The sequence below is a fragment of the Rattus norvegicus genome, chromosome 4 (genome assembly GCF_021556685.1).
Source record: "Rattus norvegicus strain SHRSP/BbbUtx chromosome 4, alternate assembly SHRSP_T2T, whole genome shotgun sequence".
Classification (NCBI taxonomy): Eukaryota; Metazoa; Chordata; class Mammalia; order Rodentia; family Muridae; genus Rattus; species Rattus norvegicus.
The window spans coordinates 169,498,955-169,516,813 of NC_141537.1; the positions used below are offsets into that span (position 1 = coordinate 169,498,955).

The 17,859-nt window shown below is 45.9% G+C and overlaps 1 long non-coding RNA gene across 3 annotated transcripts in view; it reads left to right on the top strand.

Moving 5' to 3' along the window:
* The window catches only part of LOC102551409 (uncharacterized), a 41,497-nt gene that overhangs the window by 9,183 nt on the left and 14,455 nt on the right, over window positions 1-17,859 (top strand). Inside the window, exons 5-9 of one of the 3 annotated variants that reach the window (XR_015687111.1) lie at window positions 58-163; window positions 8,364-8,418; window positions 9,544-9,640; window positions 10,376-10,532; window positions 10,689-11,582. This is a non-coding gene — a long non-coding RNA (uncharacterized LOC102551409). Of the gene's footprint in view, window positions 1-57; window positions 164-863; window positions 995-1,894; window positions 2,891-8,363; window positions 8,419-9,543; window positions 9,641-10,375; window positions 10,533-10,688; window positions 11,583-17,859 lie in introns of those variants that run through there. The other 2 variants (XR_015687113.1, XR_015687112.1) reach the window with 2 other exon arrangements.

Below are 17,859 nucleotides of genomic sequence, written 5' to 3' on the forward strand. Positions count from 1 at the left end.
ACATTTATTATTTTCTTGAGCTCGAGCGACTGCCTTCTTTCTTTTCTCTCCATCCAGGATAGCTGTAGTAGTTAGTGCGTTCACAGGACTGAGTGGAACCTCGACATTTAAACGCCTAATCTTTTCCTTTCATCTTTGGCACCAATGAACTGGATTTCCCCAGGTGAGTCATCTGATAACAGATTTCCCTTCCCGAGTAGGTTTAAAGCTGCATTGTTAGTAAAGCAGCAGCAGGAACTCTGCCTCGGGGGTTCAAGGTTCCATCCTCAAGGATGAGTTCTAGCAGGAGAGTCTGCTCTCGTCTTTCATGCTCTGAAAAGGTTTTGTGGTGTTAGGATGTTTTCCCGACAGTATATTTTTTTTCCCTCTGCTTCTCACTAAAAATCTCATCGATTGACAAGCTTTTAGCTTGAGTCTGAACTGTGAAATTGCCACGTGAAACGGAAGAAATAAAACTATCGCTGCTATAACAGCGAGTGTTAGAAAAATAAAACGCGGTCTTTTAAAAAAATTTTTTTATTAATTTTGATTTATACGAGTACACTGTAGCCATCTTCAGACACACCAGAGGAGGGCACCACATCCCGTTACAGATGGTTGTGAATTGAACTCAGGACCTCTGGAAGAGCAGTCAGTGCTCTTAACCCCTGAGCCATCTCTCCAGCCCATAAAACACTGTCTTATTCCTACTCCCACCTCCACTCCTAAATGGCCAACCCAGCAGCAGCCCTGCCATTTCTGAGGAGCTAGGACGAAGAGAGAATACCGTATTTGAGGGATATATAAATCTGGTTTTGCCTTCAAAATATAGAGAAAACAATCTACCTTACTAAAGTTTACTTCATCTGAAAACACACCTGCAGGTCTCTAGACAAGCTGACTTGGTGGTCAGAGTTGGGTAGAGAAGGATGGGCCAGAGACTCCTAGCCTAGAATTCCAGATGGTCAGGGAAACTGAGGCAGGACTGCAAATTCAAGGCCTTCCTGGATTATGGGTGAGTTCATGGCCAACCTGAGCAATTTCGTGAGACTATCTTAAAATTAACATTAAAAACATGGCTGGGGGGGGGGGGGGCTGGGGATTTAGCTCAGTGGTAGAGCGCTTACCTAGGAAGCGCAAGGCCCTGGGTTCGGTCCCCAGCTCCGGAAAAAAAAAAAAAAAAAAACATGGCTGGGATATAGGAAGCTTGTCCGACAAGGCCTTAGGATCAATCCTTAGTTGTACAAAAAGGGGGTGGGGAGGTTACTTGCACACGAATTAATATATACACATATATAAACATATATACACAAATGTATATATTTTAAAGTATTCTATGAAGTATGCACTAATGCAAACATCTCCGTGTTACATTTGTGAGCAGTGTAGGACCAAGGGTAATTTCTCTAAGGTCTCACAAACAGGTCATCTGGCTCCAGAGTGTAGGCTCTTAATAATCTGTATTGGTACTTCTCTTAAGCCTCATCCAAAGGAGAAAATGGCAGATTTGAGTTTAAAAGGAAGAGTGTAACCTGAAACCTAATTCCACAAGCAGTGCCACCCTCTAAACATAGGAGCTATTGTCTTTATCAAAAGAGCTGTGACCAGTCGCAAGAATTCCTCAGTAAGAGAAAGAGAGGATGCAAAGGGTCTTTGACTCTCACGTTAGACTCCAACCACCACCACCCTGCCAAGGACCAGCCTTGGCTTGGAGATGGGTTCTGAGCAAAGGGTGTCGGGGATATCTCTCTCTCTCTCTCTTTCTCTCTCTCTCTCTCTCTCTCTCTCTCTCTCTCTCTCTCTCTCTCTCTCTCTGTTTTCTGATAGTTCTCCAAGCAGTTCTTTCTTTTTATTCTAAAAATTTCTCTGGGAAGCTCATCTCTTGCAGATCACAAGCCCAGTTTTTATTTTACAGATCAATCCAGTCATTTACTCCAGGTTCGATTATCCTACGAATCAACAGCTCCTTAATTCTTAGGAGACAAGGAGCACACGTTTTCTTTTAACATTGCAAGAAGGATTCAGAGATCCGCCTGCCTCTATTAAGCACAGACGAATTAGCTGGGTGGGACCCTGCCCTGAAATTATCATTTCTACCACACCTGGACCTAACCTTGCTCTGTCACAGACCAACTCTGAACTCCGGAATCTGTCTGCCTTTGTAAGCATAAACAAAAACAAACAAACAAGTTAGCTAGGTGAGATCTCATTCCTTAAATCTCTTTATCTCCTTCCCTAGTATCTTTCTGACACGTTGGCTCACAGCATGGCCGCTTTTGTTCCTTTAGATTTCTGAATAGTTCATATTGCATCCTTATTTTTTGAGAAATTATGTTATTTTTGAGCCCATGTTTTTAGAGTTCTTTCCCACAGCCTCAAGGGCTAGCCTGAAGGACCCAGCGTTGACCATTTTGCTGAGACATTAGCCACCTCCAGATATTAGCATCTCCAGAACTTATGCTGTCCCTGATTATCATGGAGTCATTAATGTGAACAGGGAGGACATTCCTTGAAGAAGTAATATGTACATTCGTATACAAACAAGCCTTACTCCCACAACAGCCATTGACGTTCATGGAGATCCAAGCCTACTGACCCTGTCCCAGGGTCAGGGACCATGTTACTGTGTCCCTACCAAGGCCTTTGCTGCACTCAGCACCATCCATCCCTCCTCACCAGTTGTGTTTGTGTCCTAATGCCTGTGGCTTCGTGATCTCAGGAGCTGCTCGAGTATATAAACAGTCAAAGGTTAATAGAATGAGGAGCTGTGTCTATAAACCTGTGGGGGAGGCTCCTCATTTATGCTGACATGGAACCTTCCACAGGGTAGCTGTCTGGAGTCACCTACATTCCTATAAGGACCTTTCCACCTGAGTTCTGTAAGCAATCCCAATAAACTTATTGATTCCACATGCTGTGACGTAGAACTCTGGTTTGTCACTGGTACTCTACAGAGATGGGCGGTTACTTATTTACACCCTCTGGGTAAATCATTCTCACAACAGTGTCTAATACATGACACAACACATTCTCTCCTACACTAGAAAAATGACCAAGATGCTCCTAGCTCACAGATGTCTAGGCTTCCCCAAGGAAGCCAAAGTAGACTTCACACATTGCTGACAGACTCTGAGATCATATTTGAAGTATCAGGGTATGTACACCCAGAAGAAACTCAGACAAGAGACAGCACGAACAAGAGCTGGGAGAAGCTAGGCGTGATGGCGTACACCCAGAATCTCAATACTAGAGAGGAGACAGGAGGATCAGGAGTCAAAAGCCACCCTCAGCCACATGTACTACATGAGTCTCTGTCTCAAGAACACAAAAAAAAAAAAAAAAAAAAAAAAAAAAAAAAGAAGAGGGCAGAGGAGGTGGCTCAGGGAGTCAAAGCATTTGTCACCCATACCTGATGACAGAGTTAGATCCCCAGAACACAACAAAGGGCAAAGAGATAGAACTGAATTGAGAGAGAGGGAGAGGAAGGGAGGGAGGGAGAGAGAGAACTAGAAAAGGACACCATTCACCATGGTAAACCATGTGTTGGCCTGTAATCTAAGCTGTAAAGAGAGAAAGAACTAAACTCAACAGAGAAAACAGAGCCCTGATGAAGAAATGTGAGGTTTTTGATGTGTTTTCTTTGAGGCAGGGCGAAAAGATAGAACTGTACTGTATTGAGAGAGAGGGAAAGAGAGAGGAAGAGAGAGAGGGAGGGAGGGAGAGAGAGAGAGAGAGAGAGAGAGAGAGAGAGAGAGAGAAGAGAAGAGAAGAGAAGAGAAGAGAAGAGAAGAGAAGAGAAGGAGGGACAGAGGGACAGAGGGATGGAGGCATGGAGGGAGGGAGGGAGGGAGGGAGGGAGGGAGGGAGGGAGGGAGGGAGGGAGGGTCGGTCTCTTGTTTCCCAGTTTGGCCTTGAACTTCACCCTAGCAGAGAATGACACTGGATTTCTGGTCTTCTGGCCTCTGCTCGGGTTCTGAAATGGCAGGTCTGAGTTTATGTGGAGCTGCGAATCAAGCCCAGGGCTTCCTACACACCAGGCGCCCTTCAGCTGAACTTAGAGCCTTAGCTTTGTCCTCTGCCACAAGGGGCTCCCAGCGTGAGCAGACTACTGCCTAAACTTACCCTTGCAGGCACACTTAGGAGTCTAAACAAATCCCTTCTCTCCTGTCCCTCCGTCTCTTCTTTCTTTTTATTATTGCTTGTCTATTTATTACTCTATCTACCTATGTACTCTTTTTATGTACTCTTTTTTATCTTGCTGTATAACCAGGCTAGACCCTCAACTCCTGGGGCCAAACAAGCAATCCTACTGCCTCAGCCTCTTAGTACTTGAGCTAGAGGCATTATATCACCACACCTCACTCTCCTGTTCTGTTAAGTATCACTTTATCTGTTGTATTTATTTGTGTGTATATGTGCGTGTGTGTGGATGCCTGTGTTTGCGTGTGCATGTGTGCCTGTGTGCGTGTGGTGTGTGTGTGTGTGTGTGTGTGTGTGTGTGTGTGTGTGTGTGTGTGTGTGTAGGGAAAAACACATGTATTTACATAAATGTCAGGGCCAACTTTGGGAAGTCAGTTCTCTCGTTACACATGTGGGTACTACTCAGGTAATTTAGCTTGCGTGGCTGAGCTCTTTGGCTCTTCCCCATCTTAAATGTTTACAATACGTGCGGGGTGGGGGAGAAGACTCTGGACTGTCTCTTCCCCAGGGATTCTCCCCGGTAACTCTCAACCCCCTTCAAGCCAGCTAACACTCAGAGTTTATTGATGATGACACAATGCTATTGAAGAGCAGGAAGTAATGCGACGATAATCAGATCCACCCTGTCCAGACTGATGTGGTTGAGTGTGACAGAGGCAGGGCGCGACAGTGCTCCTATTAGTAACCTCACGGAGGGCTTTATAGTCTACCACTCTACTTTACACACACTGGGTCGTTTGATCATCAAAACAAACCAGGGAGGTAGGTATTATCCCATTTCACAGATGTGGAGGACAAGGCTCATACAGCCACGCGATTGGCTACAAAGAATGTACTGGGCACTCCACGCTCCTCCCTCCTAGCCCTGCTGTCTATGCCACTCTCCCCTTTAACATTGTTTGATCTTAATTTCTCCACATGCGTTGGCTAGCAGAAGCTTGGAGACTTGAGCCTGCCCTTCCTTGCAAAGCCTGGGTGTTGACCTCTTTGGCTCCTGTGGTTGGCAATACAGCCCTCTGCCATTCTTTTCTAAATACACCCTGATCCTTTCGTGGCTCAATGGATCAAGTGTGCCTCTTTCCATGACGCATGTGACCTGCCTCACGGCTTCTCTCCCGGTGTGACCAACCATCCTAGTTTGTCCCAAACTGAAGGACTGAGGACTGTCACTGCCACCCCAGGACAGTTCTGGGCACACATTTGGTTGTCTCCTAACTCCCTCTCTAGAGCCCAAACAGTAGCTCTTAGGCTCTGACTTCTGAGCATCTCTGGACCTCTGGACCTGCTGTCCTGTTCTAGCCTCCCCGAATTTGCTGGCACTGTCCCTTCCGTTGCAAGTCTACATTTCCACCCTCTCAAAGCCACTTTCCACTTTTTCTCAAGACTTTGTTCAGAAGGGCAGATAGGAATCTCTCCAGTCCTTCACGGACTTAAAACCCCTCTCCTTTCTGTTTCATTCTCACTGTATACAGACCATTTTCCTAACATTAAACTTTATGCATATCTTTCATCTGAGTGTGTTATAGGACTAAATGTGCCCTCTGAAATCCATATGTTAACATAGCAGTGGGAATATGTTTTTTTCCTATCCAAGATAGGTTTTCTCTAGTGACCTGATAAGGACTCATATTTCCTGAACTTGCTTTCCCCCTTCACACTCATCAGTCATTCACTATAGATTGTGAGGCAGAGCTCTCATCCATAGGATGAGACAAAGTCACCACCTATGTCGTGGATAAAAGGCAGAGGCCATCTTGGCCAAGTGTGCTTGCTAGACTAGTTTGGGTCTTGGCAAACGCTTTTTGCAAAAAGGATTTCGTTGCCAAGTTACCTTTGCTTCATTTGTGTTTTGATTTGTGGGTCACAATCGATGTAGGCTTATGAATTGAATATGGACATTGTTAAAAAAAAAATCTGGCTACAGCAAACTTGCAACAACCAAAAGATACTTTGAAATCAAACACAGTAAATCCAAACTGTTTCTGGCCATGCTTCCTTGCATGACATCCTGAAGCCTTAGGTCCAAGCACATGACATGGGCACATCTTGCCCCATGCATGCGGTCACACTACACGACGCTAACCAATGCTGCTTGAGACACCTCAGCTGAGGTTTGCAGCTGCCATACATTTTGAATTGCAGTGTCTTTACTGTGCATGTAAGTTTCTGTTCTTAATAAAAACATAGTGATTTACTTACAGAAAACAAAGACTTTTAATATTTCCCTACCATTATTGTTTAGCTGGTAAGTATAAAATTAGCCTGTCTTTGGACCGAATTGTGTTTGGGTATTTGGTGTTCAATTTTGAATAAGTGGTAAAAATGTATGCATGCCAAAGAAATAGCCATCCCGAATGGAGGTTTATGAAGTCCTGATCTGTAGGATTTATCCAGTTTTATCCAATTTATCTGTTATCCAGTCTGAACAAGGGCAAGTTGTCTTCAATTGTTCTTAGTTCCCTTCCACAGAATTCTCATTGTAGAGGAGTTCTATTAGGATTCCATAGTAGGAGACACAAGAAATGAACAGTTGAGAGCATAGAAGGTGGGGTCTTCCATGCTTAGAGATGCAGACTTACATATTTAGGCAATGGAGAAACAGTCTCAGGAAACACAACATAATCAGTGGCCCTTCATCTATAAACTTGAGGCAAGGGAAAAAGTGAAGGTAAAAATACCAAGAGCCTTTGAGATGGCCCAGTGGGTGAAGGGCCTTTGAGATGGCCCAGTGGGTGAAGGGCCTTTGAGATGGCCCAGTGGGTGAAGGGCCTTTGAGATGGCCCAGTGGGTGAAGGGCCTTTGAGATGGCCCAGTGGGTGAAGGGCCTTTGAGAAGGCCCAGTGGGTGAAGGGCCTTTGAGAAGGCCCAGTGGGTGAAGGGCCTTTGAGATGGCCCAGTGGGTGAAGGGCCTTTGAGATGGCCCAGTGGTGAAAATACTTGCTTTTCAAGCTTGAAAGCCTGTTCAATAGCTGGAACACATGGTGGAAAGAGGGATCCAAATCCCAACAGTTATCCTCTGACTTCCACATGTGCATCCTGGCATGCATGCATTGGCATGAGAGTGCATACATGCGCATGCACATACAATGATATTTTAAAATAAACAAATAGACTTGTGTGGTGGCTCACGCCTACAATCGCAACACTTGAGAGGCTGAAGCAAAGGATTATATGTTGGAGGCAACCCTGGGCTACACAACGAGACTCCATCTCAAAGAACAGACAAAACAAAAGCCACAAACACTAAAGTTGTATATATAAAAGTGTGCTTTTTATTTGGGAGTGGTACTGGAGACTTAGGGCCTCCCACATCTAAGTAAGCATCCTGTGGTGTTTTGAATGAGAATGTCCCCCCATAAGCTCATAGATTGGAATATTTGGTCACCAGGAGAGTAGTTCTATTTGAAAGGATTAGAAGGTTTTGGAAGACTTGTGTCGCTGGGAGTAGACTTTAAAGTTGAAAATCCAGTCTCTTCCTGTTGCCTGTGGATCTGGATGTAGAACTCTCAACTACTCCCCTGCACCATGTCTACTTGTGTAACACCATGCTTCTTCATGGTGAAAATGGACTAAACCTCTGTAACTATGTGTAACTACAGCATCATTTGGAGTCCTTGTTCTCTTCAGGTCTCCATTAAATCAAACCCTAATTAAATGCTTTCTTTTATACGAGTTGCAGTGATCATGGTATCTTTTCACAGAAACAGAACACTGACTAAAGACATACCCCTACCACTGAGCTATGTACTGATCCCTGTGGGGATTAGGGGTTGCTATGGTTACATGTACACTCAAATGTATCTATGTATGGAGGGCCAGGTTTCAAGATTTGGTGCCCTCTTCAATTGTACCTTATCTGTTTAGATTTCATTTATCATCAATTATTGTGTTTATATAATGTTTGTAGGCAGGCATGCCACAGTGTTCATGTGGAGGTCAGACAACTTATGTAGACTTCATTATCTCCTTTGTACCCTACATGGATTCCAGGGATGTCTTAATTAGGGTTTCTATTGCGGAGAGCAAACACCATGGCCAAAAGCAACTTAGGTTTATTTCATCTTTTTTTTTTGGTTCTTTTTTTCGGAGCTGGGGATTGAACCCAGGACCTTGCGCTTCCTAGGCAAGCGCTCTACCACTGAGCTAAATCCCCAGCCCCGGTTTATTTCATCTTATACTTCCAGGCAACAGTCTGTCATTGGAGGAGTAGGAGCAGGAACCCGATGAAGAAACCTGGAGGTAGGAACTAAAGCAGAAGCTATGGAGGAGTGCTGCTTACTGGCTTGCTCTCACGACTTGCTCAGACTTTCTCATGCATCCCACGACCAGGGTGGAGTCCAGGAATGACTCCACCCACAATAGGCTGGACCCTCCTACATTAATTATCAATCAAGAAAATGCCCCACAGGTCAATCTGGTGAGAGCATTTCTCAACTGAGGTTCCCTCCTTCCAAATGACTCTAGCTTGGGTCACGTTAACGTAAAAACAGCCAGGACGAGGGATGGAACACAGAATGTCGGGCTGGTATAGCGATCTGCCGGGCCAGGTCATTAGCCTATTCATCCTAGTTTCTGAGATGAGGTCCTGACAGATGAGTTAGGATCCCAGAGATGGAGGATAAGCAGGAGAGGAGAGGCCTCAGGGCTGCTGGCAGATGGGACGTACTTTATTTCAGGCGGAGAGCACACGCCTTTTGTCCCAAGGACATTTTATAGAAAAATCATACAAAAGTGGCTTCTTGCCAGAGTTGGTTACATGATGAGTTTTACCTACAGTCTCATTTATCATTTGTTCATGGCTCCTGGGACATCCGGTAGCAGCCATCCTAACTAAGCCAAGCCTGATGTCCACAGTGATTCCGCTGTCTACAGCATCACTGGGAGCCTTTGTTCTCTTCAGGTCTCCACTGAACCTGGACCCCAGGGATCCACCTGCCTCTGCCTCCCCAGTGCTGGGATTACAGGGGTGTGCCAGCATTGCCCAGTTTGTTTCTGTGGGTTCTGTGATGTTGAACTCAAGTCCTCGTGGTTGTGTGACAGAGACCTTACCAATGATGTATGCCGTCTCCCCAGTCCCAGTGTGTGCGTGCATGCATGCGTGTACATTTTGTAAGTTATCCAGGTTGCTCTTAAACTCTGTAGCCCCAACAGACCTTGAACGTGCGACCCTCTTGCCTCGGTCTCCTGAGTATCAAGGATGACCCTTCTGTGCCGCCAGACCAGGCTAACTACATAATTTAAAGAAAATAGATGTTGTACCTGGTCCAACAAGAACAATATCAAATGGAGCTAAAGGGGTCCTACTCTGTGAGTGCTAGACACCCTCCTCAGTGTGTCTGTCTGTCTGTCTGTCTGAACACCCAGGTGTACCTTGCTGCAACAAACACCGAAGAGCAAAGTGGAAAACACTTCCTGAAACAAAAGGCTGAAAACAGTCTCCCGGCTGCAGCAGCACAGGCAGGTAGGTGCTACATAAACAATTCCTGGCAGGCTCAATCTCAGACTTGAGCTGGCTGCACAATCACCTGCAGGGCTTTACACGGAGATGGCTCAGGCCAAGCCAAGCCAGAGCACCCGGCCTCCAGGTGCGTGTGGCCTGCGGATCTGCATTTCTCTCACAACAATTGGAGGCCCAGCGCTCTGGCACCCACATCTGTTTCTCTCCCCACTTCCTAACTCGCCTATTCTTTTTTGGGGGACAATCAAGGTCAAGGTTAAAGTCCCTGTGGTTTGAGATGTCCTGTTTCTTTGCTGACAACATCCCTCCATCATTTTTTTTAAAGATCCTTCCTCCTTTGGGGGCAGAGCGGGGTAGGGGCCAGGCAGGTTGTCACATAGCCCAAGAAGGCCTTGAACTGGCTAGGAAGGCAAAGATGAACTTTTGATTCCCCTGCCTCTAATTCCCAAGTGCTAAAAATACAGTCCTGTGCCTCTTCTGTTTGAAAGACTCAGAATTGGGCTTTGGTGTGTTAGAAACAGGTAGGGGAACATGAATGAATGAGAGAGAGAGAGAGAGAGAGAGAGAGAGAGAGAGAGAGAGAGAGAGAGAGAGAGAGAGAGAGAGAGATATGGAAGAGGGAGGGAGGAAGAAGAGGAGATAGAAATTAACCTTCACTGTTCCTTCCTTTTCTTTCTTCTCTCCTTTCCCTCCTCCTTCCCCTCCTCTTCCTTTTCTTTTTTTCTTTCCTTCTGCAAGTCTTTAACATTGGTCCCATTGATTATTGTCTTTCTGCAACCTCCGGGAGCCCCTGCCACTCCATGGAGCACTCTACTGTTCATACAGATGACTTGCAACTGATCCAGTCATGGCTGATCCAGCTTGCTCCTGACCGATAAACTCAGCCTCGGCACGTGTAAGAACAGCTGGAGGGTTAGGGCCTGCCCGCTCTATTAGCTACGTTTGTTTCGCTTTCTCTTAACATTACTCTGCCTCATCTGACCTACCTAGCCCACCTTTACCCCATGAGGATTAGTACTATCCTGGCTTAAATGAGAAATGCTCCCCGTAGGCTCATGCTTTGAGCAGTTGGTTCTCGCCGGGTGGTGCTCTTCGGAGAGATTGTACAGCCTAGAGAAGGTGGAGCCTTGCTGCTGGAGGAGGGTCACTCAGGTGGGCTTTGAGGATGACAGCCTGACCTGGCTCGTTTCCACATCGACACAGACCCTGGCCACAGTAGGTGGCCTTGGACCCAGGCAACACCATGGGATCAGCACAGGCTACCCACCTCAAAATGCCTCCCCCGGTCCCCTGCCCCTCTAGACACCAACATGGTTTCGCCTCAGCATAGACTGTGTTCATCCAAAGGGCGTTAGGTGGTAATACTGGCCTTGGATGTCTACCTGGTCCCCAGCTACATCAGGACCACTGACCCACATATGGCCCTTAGCTGCATCAAGGACCACGGTGGTCCTTCCGGGATATTCTGTCCAGAAAGTGAACCGTTCCTCATCTCAGGCCGCCATCATTTCCCAGAGCCAGGGTGTTGACGCTACTATGTTCGAGGACTGAGTCTGCATCTCCTTAAACTTCAGGCTGCCATGCACTATCCTACGCAACTTCCTGGGCAACCATTGCCACGGACCCGCTGGGCAACTACCGGTTCTGCTGCTGACCTCAGCCTACCCTTAGATCTGTCACTGCATTTTGTCTCCAGTTCTGCCTCGCTCCACAATGCACGCACGCATTACTCCACTCTTCTTTCTTTCCCTCTTCTCCATTCCATAGTCGTTTGCTGAGGTGGCGTCCTCTTCCCGGCTTCCAAAAGGTGGGGCAGGGTGGGTTAGAATCTAGGTTATTTTCGTCAGTCATTCTGTTACTTTCACATCCCAGCTGATAGCACACCTCTACCTTACATGCATTCCTAAATATTAAATAAATTATAAAATACCTTCTAAAACTGCAATTGCAATGCTTTTCCAGATTCATTTTTGCTTTAAGAAAGAAAGTAAGAAAGAAAGAAAGTATGAAAGAAAGAAAGAAAGAAAGAAAGAAAGAAAGAAAGAAAGAAAGAAAGAAAGAAAGAGAGGAAGGAAGGAAGGAGCAAAGATAGCGCTAGGGAGATGGTTCACCGGGGAAACGTGCTTGCTAGCAAACCTAAAGACCTGAGTTCAAAACCTATGGCCCATGTGGTTGAAAGGAAAGAACTGTCTCCAGCAAGTTGTCCTGTGACTTCCACACGTGCCCTCCCTCAACAAAATAAATAAATGCTTAGAAAACATTAAAAAGAAAGAAAAATATGGCCCTGGAGAGATGGCTCAGCGTGAAGAATGCTTGCCAGCCAGGCAGTGCATGCCTTTAATCTCAGCACTTGGGAGGCAGAGGCAGGTAGATCTGTGTGACCTTGTCCACGGAGCAAGTTCTAGGAGAGCCAAGGCTACTCAGAAAAACCCTGTCTCAAAAACAAAACAAAAACAAAAAAGCAAAATACAACAAAAGAAAGAAAAGAAAAAAAGAAAGAAGGGAAACAGGCCAGGAATATCTTAGAAAGGGAACCATTTAATTGGGGCCGGCTACAGTTTCAGAAGGTCAGTCCAGTATCATCCCGGTGAGAGCATGGTACATGCAGGCAGATGTGGTGCTGGAAAAGGAGCTGAGAGGTCTACATCTTGATCTGAAGGAAGCAGAGGGAGGCCGTATGTCCCACTGGTCTCCAGCATAGGAGACCTCAAAGCTGGCCCCCACAGCTGACACACTTCCTCCAACGAGGACATACCTATTCCAACAAGGTCACACCTCCTAATAGTGCCACCCCCTATAAGCCAAGCATCGAAACACATGGTCTGTGGGGGCCACTCCTCTTCAGACCATCACAAGGCAAGATGGCTCAGCATTAAGTGTGCTTGCTGTTCCAGAGAAACTTAGTTTGGCCCTGAGTACGCATGCCAGGTGGTTCACAACTGTCTACATCTCTCCCTCTGGGAGGTACCTCCAAGACACCTCAGGCATCTGCACATACACGAACATTCCCACACAGAGATGAAGACAAATACACATAATTAAAAATAAACTTGGGGGCTGGAGAGATGGCTCAGTGGTTAAGAGCACCCGACTGCTCTTCCAGAGGTCCTGAGTTCAATTCCCAGCAACCACATGGTGGCTCACAACCATTTATAATGAGATCTGGTGCCCTCTTCTGACCTGCAGGCATGCATGCAGGCAGAACACTATACATAATAAATAATTTAAAAAATAAATAAACTTGGGCTAGACTAATGATTCGGCAGATAATAGCATTGCCTGCTCCAGAGGACCTGGGTACAATTCCCTGAACCCACAGGGTGGCTCCTGACCATCTGTGACCATCTTCTGGGGATCTGACGCCCTCATCTGGCCACTTTGGGTATCACACACACACACACACACACACACACACACACACACACACACACACACACGAGCGCAGTGCATAAACATACATGCAGGCAAACATTCATGGGCATAAAAACAAAATGAAGACTAAAATAAGATGAATATTTTTAAGAGAAAGAGGAAGGAAAAAGCTGTTTGCAAGCTCATCCAACATCCAGGATTTATTACTGTAGCCTCATCATAAGCTGTATGGAGATGACAAGTGGGGTGGGCTCTTGTGTTTGTTAGTGGCTGTGAAAACCTTTTTTTTCTTTTTGTTTAAGTAGACTTCTGAAAGCAGTTCTATTCCAAGTTTCATACAGAGAAACTTAATTTATCCTTGCCCCTCCACCGCCCCCCCTCCCCATGGAATTAAAAATAGCATACACGATGTACCTCGTGCCAATTTCCCTTAGGATGCCTGCAGATGTTAACACACACTTCAAAGTTCAAAAAGGAACCTGATTTTCACGCAGGAGTGGGTGGAGAATGGAAGTCCCTTGATCCAGAGTCACAACGTGGTTAGGGACCACCGCTGCTTCCTCTGGTGAGAATTTCTTGGCTAATGAAGAGTGTGAGGGTTTTGTTTGGTTGTTTGGTTGGTTGGTTTTGGTTTTTGTGAATATTCGATATGTACAGTAAACGTATGGGCCTTAATTTCTTTAATAGCAAAATGTATATTTCCCTGAACTCAGATAAAGAGGCCATTTAGCAAGCTGTGTTTAACATAAGGACAAGTTGAACAGGGCTAGAGATAACTCAGTGATTGAGAGAGTTTCCTGGCCTTCCGGAGGACCTGATTCAGATCCCAGCATGCATATTCCGGGGTTCACAACTGCCCATAAATTCCAGCTCCAGGGAATCTGATATCCTTTTCTGATGGCTAAAGGCATCCGTACTCTCATAATATACACCCATGTACACACACACACACACACACACACACACACACACACACACACACTATACATAAATATAAAAAGAGTGGAAGTATTATTTGGTGCTTTTCTACACCTCCCTCGTCCCCAAATAATGACACAGAGACCTTTATATTTATTTTTAGCTCAGTGCCCTATAGCTGGGCAGATCCTGATCTATTCTAACCCAACTATGCTGGCTACTTCCCAGCTACCCCCCCACACACCCCTTTTAAAAAGAATAAATGAAACATTCAGGATAAGGGGAAATTCCATCCATTGAGAACAGGGGTAAGGATTTCAGGTGGGAAATTTATTTATTGTTTTGCTGAAAATGCAAATTGAAACTTGTGTGGTGGCTCAAGCTGGGATCACAGTAACCCAGGAAGCTGTAGTAGGCAGGAGACTGCAGCTGTCTCAGGTGCAGAGCGAGTTCAAAGCCAGCCTGGACTTTAGTGACATCTACCGAGGTTAATACTGTAAACTTGACAGGGTCTAGACTCAGTTAGGAGACGAAGTCCCCGAGAATGCCCGGGATAAATCTGGATTAGGTGCACAGAGGTAGGAAGAACCATTTTAGCTGTGGACAGCACCACTCCCCGTGGGCTAAGGCTTCTAGACCAGTAATATGCTATCTCATAAGCAAAGAAACAAAATCAAGAAAGAAAAGATAGGTTTATACCAGTAATCCCTGCACTCAGGAGGTAGAGGGGGCGGGGAGGATCGGGAGCTCAACCTCATCCTTGGCTGCATAGCAGTTTCTAATCTAGCTACATGCACTCCTGCTTCAAACACAACAACAAAAATAGTCTTTCTGGGTTTTTTTTTTTCTTGTTTTGTTTTTTGGGAGACTGGGGATAAGCTTTTGTGCTTGCCTACAATGTGTGAGGTCCTTGGTTCCATTGCCAGGACCGCCATTTTTTAAACTGCTAATTGAGCCAGGTGTGGTAGAGCACTCTGTAATCTCAGTACTGGGGAAGCAAACACAGGAAGATGGCAGGTCCGTGGCCAATGTTTACATAGGGAGACCCTGCCTAAAACAATAACGTAAAATAAAGCAACACCGGATTGAGCACTGCTCTATGAATATTAAAAGCATCAGGTGTGTTTGCCAGTGAGAGGGGATCCACCATCAAAGGTTCTGTACTTGCCGCCTAGACTGACAACCTGAGTTTGATCCTGGCACCCGCACAGTGGGAGGAGACAGCCAACTGTTTACTTCCCTGTAAGGGCACCGGGTTCACGGAGAGCTTTACTGCTAACTCGTCTGCTTGACGCACTGAAGGGTTGCCAGAACCTTAGAGCCCAAGCAGAAGAGGTGTAGAGTCAGGGAGCCTCTGGAGGAAGACCACCAGGCTGCAGACGCCCATCCCACCAGAGGCCAGGAGAATAAGCACCTCGCTCACATTCTCTGTCTCTCTGCTCTCCTGCTGCAAGCCCGTTGAGCCAAAGTGTACAGGAAGCCAGAGGGGGAAGGAAGTCATCCATTCACTCTGTAAAGGATACTTCCTGGGGCACAGGGCCAAGATGAGAGGATAGTACACCCAAGAGGCAAGGAGCTCACTCGTGACTTCGGCGCTCTGCTTCCAAGTTACTTCCTCTAAAAACCTTCCCATCTGTGGATCCTAGGGCAGGCAAGGCGAAACTGGCAAACAAGTTTTGTTTTTCATTTGTCTCCGTCTTCTTTTTTAAGATTTATTTATTTTATGTATGTGAGTACACTGTTCCTATCTTTAGAATTACCAGAAGAGGGCATCAGATCCCATTACAGGTGGTTGTGAGCCACCATGTGGTTGCTGGGAAATGAACTCAGGACCTCTGGAAGAGGAGTCAGTGCTCTTAACCACTGAGCCATCTCTCCAGCCCCTGTCTCTGTCTTCTGTGTATGGGAATTACAGATGTGAGCTGCCACGAGGTACTGAAGATTAAAACTAGGGAATTGTGCGTGCTAGGCAACCTCCCCAAGCTGTTGTTTTTGATTGATTGACTGATTGGTTATTGATTGATTGATTGAGACAAGGTCTCACGATGTAGCCCTGGCTAACCTGAAACTTACCATGTGTACCAGTTTGACCTCAAATTCACAGAGAAATGCCTGCCTCTGCTTCCCAAGTGCTGGGATTAAAGGTGCCGACACCACACCCAGCCGTTTAGCTTTACTTTTAATAATATTTTAAATGTATTTCTTTTGCAATTTCATATTTACAATGCATCTTGATAATATCTATCCCAAGTCCCCCTTCCTAGTCTCCCTCAGGCATAACCCAACACATCCTCCTCCCCTCTTCTCTGTCTTTCTCTCTCTCTCTCTCTCTCTCTCTCTCTCTCTCTCTCTCTCTCTCTCTCTCCTCTCTCCTGTACCCCACTGAGTCCAATTAGTGCTGCCCACTGGAATGTTAAAGAACTGTGTTGCCTTGGTCTTGCACAGGTGACCACAGGTGTTGTGAGCTCAAGAGTGTAGCAGCTACCCCCAGAAGACAGCATGTCACAACAATGTCACAACATTCCTTCCCGCCTTCCGGCTCTTACATTCGTCCTGCCTCTTCTCTCCTTGTGTCCCTTAAGCATGGGTGGAGTTGACACAGGTGTCCTGCTTAGTGCTCAGCTCTTGGGTTGTGGGTTCTCCCACAGAGTCTGTGACCTCCTAAGCCATGGGCTTTGGACCAGGTCTATGGAACTAGGCATGAATTCCCTCTGGTGGAGCAGGCCTCAGATCCAATCAGAAAGCAGCTGTTAGTCCCACCCACAGCCACATCTTTGGGGACAGATTGGTATTGTAGGAAGCACGGTCCAAAATGGTGCACAGTGGTCTGCACAGCACCCTTGGTGCTATGAAAGCTAGCCAACCAGGAATAAGTTCCCTGGTCAGCTCCGGCTTGATTTCCTCTATGATCCACCAAGGAAGCATGTAGTGCCTTCAGCAATCTGGTACTACAGTCTAGTCATGGTGGGCAGCCATAAGTAAAGAGATACGCTGTTCCCTGAGCAATAACTCGCAGGGAAAGAGCCCATGTAGGGTACCCATTCACCAGACCATGTCTTCCTGGGGAACCATGGTCTACCCAAGTAAGGAACCGATGTTCAAACTTCTTTTACGTTCTTAACTCTGTTTTTTGATTAGGTTATAAAGTGGCGTGTTTCTAAAGGCTTTTTTTTTTATACATCCTCAGTTTTAATTAACCCATCTCCTATCTCTTTGTCTTACTTTTCTGTTCCCGTGAATAGAGACCATAACCAAGGCAACGTATAAAAGAAAGCATTTTAATGGGGCTCCGGAGGACCTAATGTTCTTCTCTGGCCTCCATGGCTCTGCAGCCACCTATAGTCATGAACACAAACCCACACATCACACACACACACACACACACACACACACACACACACACACACACGCAGGCATGCACCGACACACACAATTTTAAAAATTAGAGGCAGAGAGAGGCAGATCTCTGTGAGTTCAAGGACCTGGTCTCCAAAGTGAGTTCCAGGATAGCCAGGGCTGTTGTTACGCAGAGAAACCCTGTCTTGAGAAACCAAATCAATCAATCAATCAATCAATCAATCAATCAATCAATAACTGGTGGAGAACACAGATGTGTGAGGTGCTGTAGGTATGACATGGCATTCTGTTTAATAGGAAACTTCTTAGAACATAGATAGTCAACTTAAAAACATATGAACAGGGCTGGAGAGAAGGCTCAGAGGTTAAGAGCACTGACTGCTTTTCCAGAGGTCGTGAGCTCGATTCCCAGCAACTACATGGTGGCTCACAGCCATCTGGTGCCCTCTTCTGGTGTGTCTGAGGACAGCTACAGTGTACTAATATACAATAAATAAATAAATAAATAATTCATATATATAATAAATATATATAACATATATCTATATCTATCTATGTCTATATCTATCTATATC